This window comes from Mixophyes fleayi, chromosome 3 (genome assembly GCF_038048845.1).
Source record: "Mixophyes fleayi isolate aMixFle1 chromosome 3, aMixFle1.hap1, whole genome shotgun sequence".
Classification (NCBI taxonomy): Eukaryota; Metazoa; Chordata; class Amphibia; order Anura; family Limnodynastidae; genus Mixophyes; species Mixophyes fleayi.
Window position 1 is genome coordinate 67,792,171 of NC_134404.1, and position 16,597 is coordinate 67,808,767.

A 16,597-nucleotide genomic window follows, 5' to 3' on the forward strand; every position below is an offset into this window, starting at 1 on the left:
GTACTTTTAGCTGGCCATAATGGAGTGTTTTGTTTTAACTAAAGGGCCTAATCATTCAGGGTTTGCATTATAATACATTTTTGCATTTTCAAAACAGGACGCCAACTTTCCAGAAGCCAGCGAGAGGATAACAAAGTTGCAAGAGAGAAGAGCAAGAACAGGTAAGAGACAATGGCACAATCTGTCTAAATTTGAATGCTGGAGAATACACCTGAACATTCATATTCAGGAGAGTTCCTATACACCTATATATTCGGAGGAGGGGGGGGGGGGGGGCGCTGCGGCCGTATTAGCCTAGGGCGGCCAGAACCCTTAATCAGGCCCTGCCTATGTCCTAGATCAACTTTAACTTTCAGTGTCAAAATAAAGCTATCAAGTATTTGTGTGATAGATGAAAAAACAGCCAGTATTTAACTTATGTTCAAAATAATAAACTAATTTGCACCCCTTGCATTGTAATATGGTCTGTCCAGGAGAAAACGTATTCCTTTTTTTGTTAATTATTGAATTGAAGTGTTTCAATCAGACCCATTGTCAGAGGTGTATAAAATCAAGCACCTAGTCATGCAGTCTCCATTTGCAAACATTTGTGATACAAAATGGGTCACTCTGAAGAGCTCTGTAACTTCAAGCTACTGGTACCTATTGGTACTGTGATAGGATGCCACCTTTTTTTTAATATGTTTAAAGTTTTATTAAAGCAAGAATTTTATAATCCAAATTATGTCTCTTTGCCCAGCTATCTTTCCCACAAGCTATCAAGTGTGGTGAAATTCTGGGCTTTCCACAATAAAGAATTACAAAATCAAAGAAATGAATGTTTAACTTCTCGTACTGTGTTCAAAATGCCTCTCTCCCAGGTCTAAAAAAAAACAACATTGTTTTTACATTTTGCTATGTTTTTGTTTTTTAATATCTAGGACCAGCAGTGATGCCAGACGTGGCATTTGTATGGCACATACGCATTATAGTTTCCTTTCCTTTTTTTATTTGATTTTATGTTTTGCAGTGTTTTTTGCAAGATTTAAGTTTTTCCATGTTTTGATATTTTCTTCCAACCAAATGAAGTTTTTTTGACGTTCCCCTTTGCATACATGTTAGACAGCAGCCACTCCCGCAGTGTTAACAGCATTCTGAGCGGCTTCCTTGGCCTGGTGGGCTTGCAGTACAGCAACTGCATCATCAACCTTGGAGCGGAGGGATTCAGGAGACTCGAGCATGTGGAGTAGTTCAGAGTTGTCAATCTCCAGCAACTTTCCAGTAATTTTACCAGCCAGTGTGGGGTGCTTGGCTTGAATCAGAGGGAAGAGACGCTCGCCAAGCATTTGTTTCTGTTCCTGTGGAGGAGCAGAGGACAGCATAGAGGCAGTCAGGGGCTCTTGTCCTTGGACTGCAGGCTGCTGCATAGTGACTTGCAGCTGAGTATTAAGGTCTTGCTGAGGATTGCGAATACCAGCAGCATATTTATACTGAGGAACTGAGCGAACAGAAAAAGTTGCAGCTGCGGCAGCAGCAGCTGTAGGCTGAGGACCCATTGTCTGCATTGATGTATTTGCAAACGCTGTCCTGACAACACGTGGGACCTGTGGTGACGCTGGTCTCATTGTGCTGAAGGTTGGTGGTCTTGGAGCAGCAGCTCGGATGGCTCCCGGCATATTCTGGAATGGGTGAGGTCGAACACCTTGAGTTGCCCAGTGGGGACTTTGTGTAACTTGAGCAATCTGTCCTGTTGGATAGTACGGTGCATGGTTCTGTGCCAGTGGAATAGTGGCCATGAAATAGCTGGATGGTGGTGGCTGGTAAGGGTTGATGATGGATTGGGTACATCCCTGACGCTGGCCATCATCTGCATATATTGGTTGGTCAGATGAGCTTGTCTTTCCTCCTTGCGCTGTGCCAGGGCAACATACAAGGGTTTGGTGGCTCCAATTCTACCATTCATTTCTGTGTCTGCTTTGGTTGCCTCTTCTGGCGATGAGAATCACACAAAACCAAATATTTTGCTGCATCCACCTTCCATCATTACCTTTGCACTGGTGATTGTATCAAAATGTGAGAATTCTTGACACAGTCTTTCATCATAAATACCATCGTCAAGGTTTTTAACGTAGAGATTGACACCCTGATATCTGGTGATTCTGTCCTGCCTTATTTGCTCAAACTTTCGCTTAAGCTCAGTCTGTCTTTCGACCTTCTTCTGGGCTCATCCTACATAGATGGCCTTGTCGTTTATATCCTTGTTGTTCATTTCATCCACAGCTTTTTGTGCATCCTCATGTCTCACAAAGCTGACAAAGCCAAATCCTTTAGACTTCCCGCTTTCATCAGTCATAACTTTAACACTAAGAGCAGATCCATATTTGCCAAACGAACCAAACAAAAACTTTGTGGTCATTTAAAAGCATACTGTTCATTTTATCAATGGCCCTCTCTGCAGCTTCCTGTGTCTCAAAATGTACAAATCCACAGCCTTTGGATCCATTTCATCACACGACCTTACAAGACAGGTCTGCCGAAGGCAGAGAATGTATCATACAAAGCAATGTTATCAATGGATTTGTGAAGGTTTTTGATAATATTGCCAATACCGCTCTTTCACAGAGACAGATGCGCTGAGACCACATACTGCATACAGGCTTGCCCTTTATGACATCAAAGTTTATTGTATCCAGTGCACGCTAAGCATCAGCTGGCTGCTGGAAGTTGACATAGTTGAGCATAGCCAGGAAACCGCCGTGTAATCATGTCCCTACATACTCTGATTGACAAAATGGAACCAGCAGGACTGAACTTTTCATACAGCATAGCCTCTGTTACATCTTGATGGAGGTCCCCTACATACAGTGATGCCGTTGGGTAGCTGGGAGCACTAGGATTCATCTTTTCTTGTGGTTGAAATTAAACGCTGTGGAAGTGACTGCTGCCTCCTTCAGACTCCTCTGCACCATGTCACTGCTTCCTGTGGCAGAGATTGCGAACGCATTATTGTAAAGGATGCCACCTTTACAATAAGACAGTTCATGAAATGTCATCCCTGCTGGTTATTCTACGGACAATTGTAAGAAAGTGGAAGCATTTGGGGAAAACAGCAATTCAGCTATGAAGAGGAAGCCCACGTAACATCACAGAGCGGGGTCAAGGACTGATAAGTCGCATGATGTTTAAAAGTCGCCAAAGATCTGCTGATTCCATAGCTGAAGAGTTCTGAACTTTCACTAGCATTAATGTAAGCACAAAAACTGTGCAGCTGGAGCTAAATGGAATGGGGTTCCAAGGCTGAGCAGCTGCATGCAAGCCTCACATCACCAAGACCAATGCCAAGCGTTAGATGAAGTGGTGTAAAATACACCGACACTGGACTGTGAAGCAGTGGAAACGTGTTCTCTGTTTGGCAAGTCAGAAGGGCGAGTCTGGGTTTGGCGGATGCTGGGAGAAAGTTACCTGCTTGACTGCATTATGCCAACTGTGAAGTTTGGTGGAGGAGGGATAATGGTATGGGGCTGTTTTTCAGGGTTTGGGTTAGGCCCCTTATCTCCAGTGAAGGGCAATCTTAATGCTTCAGCATACCAAGTCATTTTGGACAATGCTATGCTTCCAAATTTGTGGCAACAAATTTTGAAAGACACTTTTCTATTCCGACATGACTGTGCCCCAGTGCACAAAGCAAGGACTACAAAGACATGGTTTGATGAGTTCGGTGTATAAGAACTTGACTGATCTGCACAGAGCCCTGACTTCAACCCCAACAAACACCTTTGGGATGAACTGGAACGGAGATAGTGAGCCAGGCCTTCTCGTCCAACATCAGTGCCTGACCTCATAAATGCTCTACAGAATGAATGGGCACAGATTCCCACAGAAACACTCCAACATCTTGTGGAAAGTCTTCCAAGAAGAGTGGAAGCTGTGATCACTGCAAAAGGGGGACCAACTCCATATCAAAGTATATGTATTTGTATGTGCATATAGCGTATATCTTTACAGTACAATGATCTTTAATTTTGTGTTGGGTTTTTCTTATCTGGTGTCATTATATTCTGTTTTATAAAAAATCAAATATTGCCCTATGATATTCTCTAACTCTGCATAGATCTTGATAACATCCAATAAATGTACTTTTATTATCTCTCTGTTTTGGCTTATGCTAGATATAAGAGACAACACACACCCCACACCCTTATTTAGTTTATATATACTTATCATATTCTTCAATTAGCTGGATATACATAGCCAGTAAAGCCATTACCAGTAAAGCCATTACCAGCAATTAAGGTTCACCCTGGACTTTGATTCAAAAATACCTCCATAACAAGTACATGACCTATAATGTATAGCAGACATACAAGAGGTGCAGGCTTATTGCAGAACCTCTTCACATGGTTCCAATTATATCAATTATATAAAAACAATCTGCAACTCAGTCACATGAAGAAACAAGTTTGAGTATTTTTATTCCAAAATAGCTAAAGTGTAAAATGTACCTATCGAGGGTACTGTGATAATTACAGTGCAGCCTTTATAGTGAAAGCTACATTTGAAGATATTTGATCAATCAATCAGATTACAATATTCTAAACTTACACAAATGTTTAACACATGAATGTACATACAATGTAATCCGAAAAAAATAATAAATTCATATATGGAACCAGAATGAATAATTAAATTTTCTTAGTATTATACTAAAGTACTCAACAATTCAGATCCATAAGGATATTAACATTTAAACAGCAGCAAAATGGTATACTTGGAACCTCAAACACAGGTAGGAGCAAAGTAACAAAAAGGAGGATATCTTCTGGGGGACAAAGGGCTCTGATACACGAGTGCACATGCTTTGTTTTGCATGCATGGAAAATCCTGTCTGCTTCTGCGTGTAACACACAAGTACTGCACAGATCTATTTCTACACTGTAATTTAAAGTAGTGTTCCCACCTCTGTCCGCACATTTTAAATCACCCCCACTGCAGTACAATGACAGTGCATGGCACGCTCCTTCTTTTGCTTTGCCCATAACTCCGATTTAGGCCCTTTGGTTATTAAACGACTCCTATGGGAGAGCTGGTTTCTTCATCTGACTGAGTTTCATCTTCATGTTTCTTTTTATATAATTCAGCTGCTTTGCAAAGGCTGTTAGATATTATAAAACTTAACAGGAGCCATTAGAGTTTGCAGCCTTTTCAGTCATTTGTATACTCACACAGCTATCTCCCTCCCATTACGGCCGGTCCATTCATTTTCCTGCATAGCTGGTCCGTTCTGAGGCAAAGAAACACAGGTCATGGAGAGTATGCTCTCACTGTACATGAGTCTCTACAGCAAGTCATCAGGGCACACAGAAAGAAGAGCTGCCAGCACTAGATGCTAGCTGGAATTCAGTGTAAAAACAGACTCCTATCCGGCTGTAACACCTACAATAAACACAATTTATTTCATAGATGTTTATGTCAGGAGGGTACACAGTTCTCCTCGGACCTGACATTCAACATATTGTTGCAGAAAAAGTTTACGTTAAAGGTAAATCTATCATTCACCATATACGGTACCCAGGGCTGCGTCTCTATATACAAATATATGGTTGAATGATCTTATATAAACTTTTTCTTGTCTATCTCCCCTGAGCAGTTCCACAGTCTTCTTTCACAGAAACAGTTCCTCAATCTTCCATACATGTCTACTGTCTATGTACATCAACTTGCTGCCAGCGTATGATAGAAATTAGTTTCTGTATATTTTATGTATAGGCAGTTTATGTAACGTCTGCATATTTTGCACTATTTGTCTTCATTGCATTCATGTAATTTACTTATGTTACAAGAGTGTGAGGGGTAAAAGTCTGACAGCTAAACCTGTGATTTTATTGTATTTTTATTACCCCTTTATGAATCGTCTGGACAGCAGTGTAATGAGAACAATTAGTCCCAAAGTACACAGGAAAAAAAAAAGTGTACAGGTAGTGCTCAGGCTAGCATTGTTTTCTAGTGTCCAGCCACTAGGGAACATATTCAGCCATAACAAACATAACACAGCAAAATAGATGACAGCTGCTAGTGCTAATCTTTACCTCTCGTTGTGTCTCCACTAAACAAAGGGAATCTCTCCGAGCCGTATACTTTGCAGCCCATAGAAATCTTTTTGGAAGTGCAGTAATACTGGAAATACATTTTCCAGAGTGCAGCATGCTATTTCTAACCACCACAACAACCCACATCTTTTGCGTGTAACATAAATTTTCCACAAAGACATCATTTAAATGCATATACATGGGGCTAGTTACTCTACTGCATACAAAGTACAAACTATAGGTAAGAAGAATCCTTGGGTACTTATTCCAGGAACAGGAGACAGGTTGCATTGTAAGATGAAGACATATATCATCATCTATTTATATAATATAATAATAATGGAGATGTCCCCATGCATAAACCTGCCTAAATCTGGGGTACTGTCTTCTTACTTTGTGCTGCAACCTATCTGCCAGTTTGTCATCTGAATGTACATGGACTGTTAGCTTTCTGCTCACTATGTCATTCCCTAGTATAACTAATTGGGCACATGGACAGACATGGACATAAGTGACTGCTCCACCATAATAATATTTTCACCTACAGAGGATATAAAGAGTCTACAGAGATGTGATGTGAATCAAGATAAATTATGTCAAACCTTTTTCCACCTATCATGTGAACGTGTAACAAGTGAAAAATAAATACATTTTGAAGTAAAAAGACATGAAAATAAGAAAACCTACAATAGCTGTTTTTGCATAAATGTGCACACCCCTAAACTAATAATTGGTGGAAGTATATTTTATAGCAGTCTTTTGGAATAAGTCTCTATTAACTTCACACACCTGGACTGCACCATTCTTTCTCACTCTTCCCTACAAATAAGTTTGACTTCCATTAAATTGTTAAGGGATCTCCGTAGATCATTTCACAGGTTTATAATGGGATTGAGGTCTGAGCTCTGACTGGGGCATTTCAAGACTTTGATCTTCATTTTCCGAAGCCATTCCTTGGTTGACTTATATGTGCTTTGTTATCATGTTGGAAGTTGAAATTCCTTTTCATCTTCAGCTTCTGAAAGAGGCCAGCAGGATTCGTGTCAAAATGTATGGATAGTTGTATAGTGTTAATGTTAGAGGATAGGAGATTAGTGATTGATGGAAAACAAGGGGCTAATAGGTTAATGGGTTAATGATTAATGTTATGGCATGCTCCCTCTAGTGGGGTAGTGTGGTCCTACAATGGATAGCGCACAGAACCCCAGATTTGAAAAGGATACCTCCGAATGTATGTCATATAATCTTTAATTAAATACTTTAATAAGAATAATGACACCATGGTGGATGGAGCTGGCAGAGTCAGTGAAAGGGAGTGCAATGAGGAGAAATACAGTAAATACGTAACAACTCTTAAAGCAAAATGTGTGCATTGTTCATCTTTTATGGCAATGGATGTGCAATACATAAAAGTAATAATTATAGTAATTGTGGCATACAGACCATTTACAGAGACAGGTAAATGAAGAGCACACACAGCACTTTAAACGGGTTAAAAGGACTCTCTAGGGAAGCGAGAAAATGACAATTCCGCCAGATGGCCAAGTCCTGGCCGTAGGGAGGTGGTTTCCTCCTGGTGACAGGAGTGACGCTCTAGACAGTGACAGCTAAAGGATTTGTAATCTAGCAATGCACATACATACTGGGCCTCAGAGAAATGTGAGATCAGTGTCACCATGGAGACCAAGAAACTTACAACTGCTCCCTCTGATTATCTTTATGGGGCTTACAGGCTAATAGGTGTTACTGAAATACTATCGAAGAGATGGAGAGACATGGGGCTCTCTTGGTTGGGCAAACAGAATTCTTATTTCTTTATTTAACTGATTAACAACATCACACCGCCAATATCTTATCCCAATGTAGTTCCTGAGTATGGCTAAGGACAGATAGAGGTCAAGTGGTTGAAATGAGACCATTTTGGTATATCAGCCAGTGACCCATTATACGGCAATGATAGATCTGATAGAACGTTAATGTTTCTTCAGTCCTTCCTTTGTGTTCCAAACTCTAGACTGAAATAGATAACCTTACTGGAGATGTAGACTGAACATTAACTCTTTCAGGAAGATCTTACAGACTATTGTGGCAACAACTTAATAAAAAGGTAAAAGACAACTCTGACATTTGAACACCATTTGCAGCGACCCTTTGTTGTTGGCCAGGTGAATCTCTACAAGGTGTATGCAGTAATAACAATACTACCTAACAAGACCTAACCATTGAATATGACCATAATTTAATACATTTATACGCTACACAAACAAAGAACCATGCAACAAAACCAACATGACTTAACCAATGGACATGATCAGAATACAATTCTTTTGTGTTTTAAATCATTATTTATATAACAGAGTTACACAACAGATGGGATAAGAAGTAATACTAAGAACAGTATCCAGTAACCAAAACAAGGGACGTCTGCTGGACAAGTATTCTATATTCAAAACTTTAAACAGGTCACATTTTGTTAAAGAGATGTTTACAGCTATATCCTAATATGTAGGTATGATATAACCAAATCTCTTACATTGGTCGCACAAGCTGCTTCCCAATCATTTGGATTTGTGTTGTCTTACTACACATACGAAGCATCAAATTACACAGACTTAAACATTCAGGTGCTTTTAGTGCAATTTATGAAATGTGGTGCAAAAGCCAATGCGGGAATGGGAGAGGAGTGGGCCTAATTTAAAAATAAATGGTGATGATGATGATGATGATGATACCTTATTTTATCTGTGGCTAGCGTTTATATACACAATGAAAGTAGGACTTTTTAATTTTCTTGGGGTAAGGTACACATGTCCGTACCGCATAGGTGCAATGAAAATGCATACGCATACATCCATGTTTAGATTTTTGAGTATAATTGCCTTTCTTCTCCCTAAACTTGGATGGGCAATCAGAGCTGGCAGTCTGGCAGGCATAGGCTGAGTACAGGAATGGCGTGTTAGAAGAATTGTGACACAGTTAGATGTGGAAATATCCGCAGATACCTTTTGCGAGTGCTGGTACATAGATATGCAACAGCGACGATGACTATCAGCATTTTTTTCTAGCAGCTTCTGATTGGCTGATTGTATATTGACCCATCCAGTGGACAGCACTTGAATCATTAGCATTGTGGCTATATTATATCAAGTCACGACCATCTATGCACATTACTTCATTGATATTGCCATTTGGACTACTGCAGGAACAAGGTGTCCCATTGGATTTTTAAAGGGGAAATCCGCAGATGTTTGTATTTAATTCAATTTAGTTTGTATTTGTACTTTATATTCGTGCTTGTATTTAATGACATTTTATTTTGAAAATGCCACTTTTGCATTTATAATTAACTTTCTTTTGTGTATGTAACACTTCCTTATATTATTATATTCTGTACAGATAGAGTAATGTGACTTTAGACTACATACACGATCAAGCCACATCTCTATGTTATGTCTAAGCTGTCATGGGACGTAAATGTACACACTTGTTACGCCAATATGCCCGGCAAAAATGCTGCTGTTTTTGGGCTGAGCACATCTGACTCAGCATATGCATGCTGATAAGTTTTTATTATTCTGTTTTTTCCTACATATTTCCAGAGTGGAAATGCCTCCACCTCTAAGCATGGGCTAGCTGGCAAAGTTTAGCCCTGGGGGGGAGACTAGCAGCCAATTAGAAACATTTTAAAGAGAAAAAAAATGCAGGTAGCCCTGTGACCAAGCCCAAGGTAGCCCACTATGGGACCAGCCGAGCCAGCCCCTACCTCTAAATAGCCCCAATGTGCACATTTCTATTTTCAGTGTTTTTACATTTCTCAGCCTCCATTACTTTGGAAGGTCCCCTTGTGAATTACCAATACGTAGGGCTAATTAGCACATATATACTGTAAAAATGGATAAAGAACAGAGTTTCCATATGTTTATTCCAATACGGTCTACTTTGCTGGAAGCGCATGGTAATACATGAGAAAACAGGGGGTGTGGTGTTCTAAAATTTTAATTTACAAATGCAACAGTGGGAACAGTACCCAGAATTCTCATCTTTCCTGTATTTAATATGCTTTTCATGCACTTACTAATGTGTGAAAAGCACATTAAAAGCAAATAGGTGAGAATGAGCCCTTATTGTAAGGCGTTTCTCAAAGCATATTGCTTAGGAGCATGACCTTCTGTTTGGACACATATATCTGACTTTGAAAACAGTTCCCCTGGCACTTGGTTACATTTTAGGAGAATAATTCTGTCATATTCTTCCTATTCTCAATCTCCTCTGGGCACATTCATAACATACTGAATCATTCTTTATAGCTTTCCAGGCAACAATGAAGATAAAATGTGCCCTTAGTTTTACCATGATAAAAGGCATTTGTGAAACCCCCACAGGCAAATACACTTTGATAACAGTCAATGATTAACTGGCAAACTAAGAGTATAATTCGCTAAGTAAAACTTTGTATTAGACCTTTAATATCACAGGAACATTGAGGTAAATCCCTCTCACAGCTACACTGAAATAACTCTTATTTTGAATTTTAACGATTTATTTTGTTGTTTGAATTAGGCATGATGAAAGAAAACATTGATCTCAAATGTGTCCACAACTTTAACCATTATTTCTTTTTAATTTAACTTGAATCTCAAGAAAGTAAAGCAGAAACATAACACAGGTAAAATGCAGAAAAAAGGCAAATAAAACTGGGGGAGAAAACAGCAAAAAAAAAGCATAAAATGCACCAAACATTGCAGAGCCACATAACTGCTTCAAACTAGCAGATCCACCATACAGTGGACCTGTCTTGTGGATCTGCTGGATCTTGTGCTGCCTTTAATGTTTTTATTAAAGGTAGCAAAAATACTCCTCCATTGGTGAAACTATGGTAGAGTATAAGAGCTAAAATAGAGTCATTGATCACATAGGCCACAAATCGTTATTTTACCTTGATAGCTGTGATGCTTCTATCACTGGGAACCAGAGGATTCAAAGGTCAGAACAAAGTTCAGTTCACCAAAGCCACTGCTTTGTTATCCAATTGGCTATAGTTCCTGGTGAGGACAGGGGAGCAAAGTAATGCACTTGCGGATACAGAAGCAAGTGTACAGTTAGCGATCACAGTTCCAGGCGGTCAATTAAGCAAACTGCCATGCTAAATAGTATAACCACAAATGAGAAGCAACCAATTCTCATGCTAGGCAGGCCTTATACATAGTGGATTTATATACTCTAAGCCTTTCCCCGCGACAAAATCATCAAATGACGCTATTCCCCACGAAACGCATCATCGAGTATCACATCCTGCCCACTTCACTAGTGGGCAGGATGTGGGATAATTATCTGCTGTCCTGGGACTCTGGGAGACCTACCCGGAATTCAGGAGTCTCCCAAACATTACGGGAGATGGGAAGGTATGAAGTTTTTCCACTCTATATGAATGTATCCACTGTTGACTAGAGCTTCATAAGAGTGCTTATGGTTCATGAATAGCAAGACTCAAAATAAGCAAAGAAACTTGAGTAAAATAACTATGGTAGCTGCAGCCACCCTCCCCAGCCATACATATTGGGGACCACTCTCCTAGCAAGTGTTTTGGGCTGGTGAAGAGCTTTGGTAAATTAGCAGAGATAATAGAATCATAACAACTAGTTAAAGAGTCACCTATCTACGGGAGACAATCAGAGCACCAGATACAACAGACATTTAAAACACTTAGGGACATGCGTTCTTCTTCAAATTAAGTGGAAGATTTCTAGCACTTGCCTCTGACTTAGAAGCATTAACCAACGGTCCAGAAACCTTTGAAATTGCTACAAACGTCATTTTAAATTATACACCCCCAAGTGTGCACTGAGAAGTCAGCACAGTCTGCAGGCTGTTCAGAGGCCTGTAAAACATCTCTAAGGAAAATCAAGTTTCAGGCAATTTTCTGCAGCTTTCATGTTCTACAGAGGCAATGATGTAGTTTGCCATCAGCTACACTGTTGTACCTGTTTTTTTTTTTTATCCATGACAAAACAGATATTTTTATTTGGAAGGAGAGGCGACACATGTAAATTTGCCCTGCAGTCGCTTTGCAGAAATAATGCTTCCTGGCATGCAAAGGTCAGTATCTGTAAGTAACACAGATTATTTAACTTATATTCACAGTACTCCTGTATAGTACATTCTGTTCAACTTTAGGTTTTATTACCATTTTTATTGACGTGGCTGCCTCTCATTGCATAATTCAATCTACACAAATGCTTCAACATGTCAAGGATGACAAATGGCATGGATTGCTGCTCCTGTAAAACACCAGCCATGTGCAAAACTTCAGCTGGATTCCCTAAACAGCTTTTATTCTGACAACACATTTCACATCACTGGTTTTAAAGCCTACTGTAAGAGAAAGAGGCTGGCACTGACGACTATGCTGGTTAAAGTAATCATTGCCCATCTGCACCATGAATTTGTACTTGCAACCAGAAAGGATAACAAGGCATTGTATTAACACAGTTTCTTATCAATAAACAAACCACAGTCATCACGTAATCATCACTGATGGGATGAATTAATAAACATGCCTCATTGTTGTCAAACATTAGAAGCATCTAGTAAGTAGATTTTCTAGAGCAACAACTGGCTGAGTTCAATGTCACCTAATTTATTTATCCTTAGTTGAGAAATAAATACAGGAATTTCTGTTTGTAGAAAAGACTGCTTTTGTTTTCCCTGCCCTTTATCCAAATGAACATTTTCTATGGGTAATGTTTTAAAATTAAGGTCCAAATGTAGGTTGGATTGACCTTTAACTTTCGCAGTTGATGATACTGGGGATACCTGCATGATTTCTGTATTAGAGTTTATGGGCCTGAGTCATTAAGGGGAGCAAAGCATAAAAAAGAAGTAACTTTGCACCTGGGTAAAACCATGTTGCGTTAGAGGGGCAGGTAAATTTAAAATGTGGGGACAAAATTATAGTTGGGGTAAGGCATGTCCTAGATCATCTTTAAATTTCAGTTTGAAAATAAAGCTAGCAAGTATTTGTGTGCTAGATGAAAAAACAGCCAGTATTTAACTTATGTACAAAATAATAAACTAATTTGCACCCCTTGCATTGTAACATGGTTTGTCCTGGAGAACATTTACTACTTTTTTTGCCTTACTTTCTTTAATGACTCAGGCCCTAGATGTCTTGTTTATTTATTGTTGGACAATTCCAATTTTTCCACATCCAAAAGAGACATGGAGGTATATTTACTAAACTGGTTTGAAAAAGTGGAGATGTTGCCTATAGCAACCAATCAGATTCTAGCTGTCATTTTGAAAAATGTACTAAATAAATGATAACTAGAATCTGATTGGTTGCTATAGGCAACATCTCCACTTTTTCAAACCCGCAGTTATTTTGGGGGCGTGACAATAGCAAAACAATGAAACAGATTTAGCAATTGGAGAAGTGGCAAATTGTCTACCAAATTTTTGAGATATAAATAGATTTTTTATTTGTTTGGAGGTTTACTTTGGGCAAAGTATTCTGCAGGGGCTTGCAATGAATCAGATGATCCAACCTTACATCCTTTGAGGCAGATAGATAGTATAGAGGCCATCTTTGTCTATACAGCACACTTGCAAGAGCGATCTATGGGTTATTTTCTAACAGTATAAATGTGGAAAAAAACGATAGCAACCAGTTATATATTTGCTTACAATAGGGGTCAATTACTAACAATGCCCCATAATACCCAATAAGACCCATTTTCACTGTTTAACTTGCATTGGACAGATAAAAACTTAGTTGTTGATTGGATGCTGTGGTTCAATAGAAATGTTGCTCCTAATTGCAATGTTTGTAAATAAGTCCTTTTGCCCAATTTGTACTATATTGATATAACCACATTTCTGATTAGCTGCTATTGGTTATTGCAAGTTGTCATTCTGTTTAACAACTCTCTTCTCCACAAGTTATCTTCAATAGATCCAATTTAGTTGAACATAAAAAATTAAGTATTTGAAGGTCATTAGAATATATTGTACTGCAAAACTAAATTTCATCTTCACACTTGGACACAGTACCAGGTGCATTACTGTGGCCCGCATTCAGCATGGAACACACAGATTTGCCCATTTTTGGCAAGCTCTCGCCACAATATATACCATCTGGACACACTAATCCCGGAACTTACCTGTAAATACAAGAGCACCTGTGTAAAATGTGGCGTGTAACAAAAGATGAAATTACATGTACACAGATTATTCACAATTGTCCTGTGTTCTTAAAATATAATAAGTAAATTGCCCTATTAACAGATATGTATACTATACACAAATTTTGTTATCAGCTTACTTTTCATTATCAGTGTTTTCATATAATCTTCAGGGGCACTGTTCTGCTGAGCAGGTTTTTCTTTTAATATTTTATAATATTATCTAATTATATTTGTTTCTTTTATTTTTTTTAGAAATGTTATAAACTTTCTAATGGATTATAAATAAAGGTTAATTGATACAATAACAATGGGTTATAAACTTGATGTAATATTGTCACTAAATTACTTGATATTATCTTTTAAGTGACCTACATATATTATTTGTCTACTCTGCAGCCTTTTATGTTCAAGGATACTTCCATCTGTTAAATAGAACTTAAAATAATCAATGTATTAGTAAGGGATAAAACATATACAACCAACTACTCAGAAAGGTATTTTAAAACAATTTCATGTGTGAGTGGCCTGGCATAAATTAACTTATATTCAGGGTACTCTGAATATATGTAAAAACAGCAGAAGGAATAATTATACATTTTTGGGCCCCAGTGCATAATATTTTAAGGGCCCCCATGTACTGCCTTATGTTGAAAAAACAATATATACACATTAGGAGAAGCGGGACTCTTCCAGTTGCGAGCCCAAGAGTAACTGCATTCACTGTTACCATGGTAGTTATGTTCCAGTGTTCTATGATGTAATAGGTGTGCCTAGGTGCCGCCCCTTTCTTTCCCCCAGAGCCGGTGCAACCCTAGAATTCCAAATAGGTGGCTCCGGCGCCCCCCCTTCCTCTCTTAATCTGGCTCTGCAAGTGCTACATAAAAATTATACCAAAGAAAGGTACTTTTGCATACCAACAGAAAAAAAAGCACTGTTTACTAGAGATGCTCAGGCTCGGTTTTCTGAAAACCGAGCCCACCCAAACTTAGGGGATCCGAGTAGGCTCGCGAGCCAGCTCAGTATCTGCGCATTCTCGGATCTGAATCGAGTCAACGTTGCGTTATCGGATCTCGCTGGTTTTGGATTCCATAAGTACTTCCCTCCCGAGGAGATCCAGCGCCATTGCTAACACAGAAACAGGGGTAGTAGTGTTATTGTCACTCTCCATTCTCCAGTGCCATTGCTTGTACAGAAACAGGAGGGGTAGCAGTGTTCTTGTCACTTGAAAAAAATTGACTGGAAATGATTGGAAATTAATGTTATTGAGGTTAATAATAATGTAGGGATAAAAAAAGAGCTAAAAAAATAGGGATTTTAGAAAAAAAAATGTGATCCAAAACCAAACCATGCGATGGCGATTTTGCCAAAACCAAAACATGAAGTTAATCCAGATCCAAACCAAAACCAAAACCAAAACACGGGGGTCAGTGAACATCTCTACTGGTTACACCTATGATGGTGTATACATTATGGAGTACTTAGCATGAATGAACTAGAGATGGGCGGGCTAGGTTCCCCGAGAACCGAACCTGCCCGAACTTTAGGTATCTGAGTACCGAGCCGAGCAGGCTCGTTACTTTTCCGTTTATTCGGGTTAAAAATCGAGGCAAAACGTCACTGTGACGTCGTCGAATCTCGGAGCTCGGTTCTCGCGATGTTTCAAATGCATAAATATCCGCCTACACAGCAATCCAGTGCCATTTGACAGAGGGAGAGAGAAGGGGTAGGTCGCAGCATTAGAGCACGGAGAGAGCACTTATTACAGCACTTATTACAGCAGGAAGAGAGGAGGATGGAGGAGGCCTTTTTGCAAACATTACCAACTGTTTGGGGTGTCATATTCCCTGGCTGCAGAAATAGTAATATACCAGCAATATATATTTTGGAATGTGCACTGCAAGTGCTTGGGGTGTGACATATTAATCTGTTCCAAAAAAATCTATTTTCTGGTGCTGAAATGATTAGATACTAGCACTATATTATTCTGAATTTGCACTGCAAGTGTTTGGGGTGTCAGCTATTCCCCAGTTCTAAAAAAGCTATTTTCTGGTGTTGAAATTACTATATACCAGCAGTATATATTTCTGAAACTGCTAGTAAATCAAAGGTGAGATTGTACAACTGATGCTGGCAGTATTAAATATACGTTTACTACTTTCATATATCTAAACAGAAATTTCTATATGAGTTGTAAAATAAGCCTTTTAGTTATTTGGTTTAGCTGCCCGACAACAGCTGAAGGTAATTATGACATGGGTAGCATGGCTTTCAAAGAGTAAATGTGAACCCTAGAAAGTGATGGCGGATTGATGTAAAATATATGCATAGGCTAGCAGAATGAGAGTCAAT

General features: G+C 39.1%; 1 protein-coding gene and 1 pseudogene across 4 annotated transcripts in view; both read right to left on the reverse strand.

The window, feature by feature from the left end:
* Nucleotides 1-16,597, reverse strand: part of SPHKAP (SPHK1 interactor, AKAP domain containing) — a 184,020-nt gene that overhangs the window by 160,229 nt on the left and 7,194 nt on the right. The gene's annotated exons all lie outside the window — the stretch shown is intronic.
* On the reverse strand, nt 965-2,974 carry LOC142142676 (polyadenylate-binding protein 1 pseudogene; annotated as a pseudogene).